Source organism: Leptinotarsa decemlineata, unplaced genomic scaffold (assembly GCF_025532065.1).
Source record: "Leptinotarsa decemlineata unplaced genomic scaffold, Ldec_3_MD MMD2_tig00000008_RagTag_RagTag, whole genome shotgun sequence".
NCBI classification, from domain to species: Eukaryota; Metazoa; Arthropoda; class Insecta; order Coleoptera; family Chrysomelidae; genus Leptinotarsa; species Leptinotarsa decemlineata.
The window spans coordinates 2,506,898-2,512,358 of NW_027412537.1; the positions used below are offsets into that span (position 1 = coordinate 2,506,898).

Genomic DNA, 5,461 nt, shown 5'->3' on the forward strand with positions numbered 1-5,461 from the left:
TCTACCCGTATATTTCAAAATTCTAGGATCACTAGCTTCGGCTGTACATTAATATAAGGCTGGGCAACAGCTAGTAATTTATATTTTCACTTTAAAAATATGGTAACTCAAAAAAATATGCCAGCTGCACTAAGTAATGAATAGCTTCATTTGTAGATTTGTACTCCAACCATTCGTTATAGAATTGCATCAGACATCATTCACAGATTTGTTACACAATGTAGTATATGAAAGAGGTTAAATTTCAGTTATATGGAACACTTTCATCCTCAATGACGAATATCCATTGTTTCAAAATAGGAAACCTATTTTTTGGGAAAGAAAGTTTTAGGCTTTCTATTAATCCATCTTTTTTTGTATCAAGATGGAGTAGTAGAAAGCCTAAAACTTTCTTTCCCAAAAATTAATCACTCCTAAAAATATAACCTCTTCAATTCAGGAAACTTATTTCATTACATCGTCAGCATCAATCTAGATAACATTACAAGATGTCATGAATGAGTTAAATCTACTCATATCATCGTTTGAACTTCAAACATTCGTTAAGGATATGAATCAGACATTATTCACAGGATTGCTACACAACGTAGTATATGGAAGAAGCAAAATTTCACTTACATCGAACACTGTCATCCTCAATGGAAGACATCCATTGGTTTGGAATTAGACATATTAGAGTAAGCATCAGCGAAAATCGGTTGTATCCTGAAGGCCTTCTTCTAGAGAATAAGAGCCTTGCTGAGTTTGCCCTGCTGCTGCAGCACCGACGCCAGATTAATATGCGCGGCTACGAATTCCGCCTTGAGGCACAACCTGGTGGCGTCTTCGATGTAACCTTGCTCGCGCTCAGAGTTGCCAACCGTAGCGGAATTTACTGGACGGTAGCGGCGTAGCGGATTTGAACATAAAGTAGCGGAATTTTCTACAAATAATCAATATTGAAAAAAATATGGACAGACAGAACTCGAAGCCGACAGCTGGCAATTGAATGCACAGTTAATACGTTATAATCTCAATAACTGAGGCCATTACATGATGAAAGAGTAGAAGAATATTTTTGGATATTTTCATTACTATCATGAACCATATAACCTCCAATATCTGGGAACTAAAAGTCTCGACTGTCTCGAGAATTATGAATTATATGGAACAAATTACAGTGGAAATGGAAGATAGCTGATCTGATTGTAGCTCGAGCGAAAGAGCTACCGCAGTTGAAATAAACGGGGACGGGAAAAAATACAAAAAGTCTCGAAAACAAACTTTTTCTCAATATTGGTTGTCTGATTTCAACTTGAATGAATGGATTAGACCTGTCGCGAATGATCGTTCAAAAGCTCAGTGTGACTATTTCTACGTGAACAAATTGATATTTATTTTTACTTTTCAAAGTCATTATTTCAAGCTAAGAAATATTTGGTCGAGACGACAGCTTTCAAAAATTAGCTGCTGTAAATTTTGAAAATTAGGTACCATCTACTGAGTTGCGCGGTTGAAAATTAGCATCATCATGATTCCTGACATCAATGACAGTTCAGTTTTGTGCTATCTGAACAGTACACAAACTATAAACTTTGAGTTCTGTGGTATTTAATTTTGGATATGGCGCAAGCGCGAACTGATGGCGTCAGATGTATAAGCGTAGCGGAATATGAAGCAGTGTAGCGGAATTTTGGTTCTTGTGTAGCGACTTTATAGTTCATCTAGTTGGCAACACTGCTCGCGCTTGATGTTCGCCAGATTGTAGAGGGAATCGGCGTGCGACGGGCAGAGCCGTAGCGCCGTGTTGTAGCAATCTTCGGCCTCAAAAACTTGTCTTTTCTCTTAGAGTGCGTTTGCCAGGTTGCGATAGGCTTCGGGAGAGTTAGGTTGGGGATCGATGGCTCTTCGGTAGGTGTCGATGGCCAGGTCGATGAGGCCCTGCTCATAGTAGACGCAAGCGAGGTTTCCGTGAATGACGGCATTATTAGGGGAAAGGTTGAGGGTTCGGAGATAGGCCGCTACCGCTCTATCGAGTATCCTCGCTTTTTAGAGCAAATTGCCGAGTTTGAGCGTCCAAAGAGTTCGGATCCAGTGCAACGGCTTTTTCGAAATGGTGGATGGCCAGTCGAATTTCGTCCTACGCGTTGAACACACATCCAAGATTGCTACAGGCTACGGCAAAAACTGGCCTCGTTTCGATGGTCTTCAATAAGTAGCAAGCCTTAGCTTCGCCTAAACGACCTAGAGCTCCCTCTGGATTACCCAAATCACTACGAACACAGTAGAGATCTGGTTTATATTGCAAAGCAGTGATATAAGCTTGAATTGCCTATTCCATATACCCTGCTACTACTAATGCAGGTGCTAAATTCATATAACCATCAGTGAAATCTGGTTTCAGTCGCACTGCGTGCCTGTAGTTTTCTAGTGCTTCTGGGAGTTGTCCTCTTTCTTTATACACATTTCCAAGATTGCTGTGAGCTTCAGCAAGAAGAGGGTTTTGTTTTATAGTCAATGTGCTGAAATGCGCTGGTTTATCCAATCGACGACATTGAAAATGTGTACTAGACAGAAGCAGAAGTACCCCCGTGTTGGTTTGATCTTGCCTCTAGAGTTACACACTTGTCTTTTGCCTCTTCAACACCAATGTAAATCAGGTTCATAACCGAAATTAGTTGTTTTGGATAGATTCTTTCTCATAGATTTTATCTGTTACTAACTTCTGAGAAACTTTTGTTCCACTTTCTATATAATGGAAGAAGTAGAAAGCCAAATGGTTTTTTCCACAAAAAATAAAACAATTACATTGAGTAATTTTTGAAATATTTCCACGCCTCTAGAAAACTCTTTGACTTAATTGTTCATCAAAAATATTATTGACATTCTGATGGATATAGCCATTACTACCTGGTAGGAGATAATCATAAAAAAGAACTCCAGAAATATTCAAGAAAAAGAGAATTGAAACTCCCTAAGTTTTTATACCACTTGTATTCGTAACTAACGTTACTGTATTTTCAAACGAATACAATAAACGGAAATAATTAACAATAGTAAACCTTATACCTATATCTATACACTACATTAGGTAATAACAGACGGTCTTTAATAACTTCATTACCTGCATTTGGTTCACTTGTGACAATGTGAGTATCCTTGGGAATTCATAACCATAAGCATTGCGGATGTAACCTAGTAAATGACTAAATTGACCTGGTCTACTCATCGGTTTTCAGATTAGCGTACCCACATTGTTGAAGATAAACAAAATTCAGAAATTAACATTGTGATGGGGAGGTGTACCAGTACTCAATCTGGGGACTGAAGTAACTTTTCTATTTTCCATTCTTAACAAAATCACCCGTCAAAAATTCTCGCATATAACTATCTCTTTTCAAAAAATATCTGTTTTCGAGAAAGTGAAACAAAAAAGGATGATCAACAATGAAAATTGTTCATCTAGAAACAAAGTAGATAGTGATGTGTTTAACGAGCATCCTAAATACCATCCTAACTATTCCCAGCAATGTTTGTTCGGAGTTTACTGTCAACATGGCGATAGAAACCAGAGCATATAAAACGATGTTCTGAAGTCATAAACTTGGATATAAAACGAAAGCTCTGGTTTTGGACGATTTTACAGTTCGTCGTTCGTTTATTGAAACGATTTCGGATGAAATTAAAAATGTGTATTATAAATTCTGAATTGTTAAAGAGAACCAATAACCAATAAAAGCGGATATAATTTCATATGTGTGATTGATGACTTGTTTATTTCGTAGTCATTCATAATCACTTTAATGAAATGAAAAAACATTATCATTATCATTATCAAGTATAAAACTAAAATGTGAAATCTGAAAACTGGGTTGTTTAGGGAGTTTTTAGGTAAGCTGGAAGGCGGGGCAGTTAAAAGAACAAAGGTGCCAACTTTAAAATTCAACACTGAAGAATATAGGGGTTGTTAAACTTGTAAATTCGAGAGTGGAGACCTACATGAATCAAGTTGCATGTTTAGGGGTATATATTTCAGGTTTCTAATTGATTTATTAATTTCCATGACCTCCAACACATTTATTTTATCCCTTTATTACATATGTGTAGGATTTTGAGATTATCTTGAGACTATCTTTTCTTTTTTTATCGACCTTTTTTTGGGTAATGGTTACCTTCCACAATCTGAAAAAATATAAAAATTATAATGGAGAACTTTATACAAGTGTAGAAGGGCAAACTTTTTAGTTTACCCCGATAAGTTACTGCGTAACTTATCGGGGTAAAGAAAAATCTTCTATTTATCAGTAACTTGTCGTATTTCACAATTTTGCCTATCAAAAAAATATTAAGAAATTATACTTATCTTTTACGTTTCGGAGGCCAAAATCTGCCTCCGTCTTCAGAAATGGATAAAAATTCGAATAAATATGTATAAAGTTCTCCATTATAATTTTTATATTTTTTCAGATTGTGGAAGGTAACCATTACTCAAAAAAAGGTCGATAAAAAACTGATTTTTTCCTTCACAAAAAATGACTTTCGTTGAATATCTTTTCTTATCTTGTGTTTTGATTCTTGAAGATGTTTATGCATTTTTTTGTCCAAACAGATGTGTTCACGGAGCCTTACGTCAAAATTTCTACTGGTTTTGCCTGTATATACTGCAGAGCATTCCCCACACTCTATTCTATACAGGATGTTTCTAATTCGATACTCAATGGTAACATTGCGGCAAAGTTGCGCGTTGACCTGACTAACAATATGCCGTTGAGAAATTTCTGAAATTTCGAGTATATCCGGAGATATCCGGAAAAAAACAAAAATTTCGGAAAATTGTTTTTATTTTTTTCTGGCTTTCTTTTTCGAAGGACTTGAAAATAAATTGCACTTCACATTACCACTTTTTCCCTGCTATATAATGGTTTCAGATTTGCTATCCGACTTTTCGTCTTTCGGTCACCATCATCAACTTTATTTTTCCTTATGGGAATTACACTGGATTCTTTCCGTTTTGAATAGAACCAGATTTTATCTTTTCAATGATGTATCATAAGTTAACTTTCTTTTTCGAAAAATTGGAGATATTGAAAATAATGAATCCTCATCATAATAGGCTTTGGCTTTGATGTTTCTAAATTTGATTTTCAATTTGTTACACTCAATGACATTTTGTTAGTGTACAAGTCATTGACATTAAGTACAAGTCATTTTCAATAAAAATTAATAATTTGCAGATAAACATGAACCCGGGGAAATCTACACGTCAAATTTCCTTCGACATGAATATATGTCATACAAGTGCTTGGAGACATCTAAAAAAAATAGTTTGAAATGTTACAAAATACACATATCTCAAAAATTGCATCCAGGTGATTGCGAAAGGCGATTAGAATTTTGTAATTGGCTAATAAGGATACCTGATTTTCCTGTTTTCCTGGAAAATGTAATTTGGACAGATGAAGGCACTTTTACGAATTGTGGG

At 35.8% G+C, this 5,461-nt stretch overlaps 1 pseudogene; it reads right to left on the reverse strand.

Moving 5' to 3' along the window:
* Positions 1-635: 635 nt before the first annotated feature.
* Positions 636-3,109, reverse strand: LOC111512432 (uncharacterized; annotated as a pseudogene).
* Between the last annotated feature and the right edge of the window lie 2,352 nt (positions 3,110-5,461).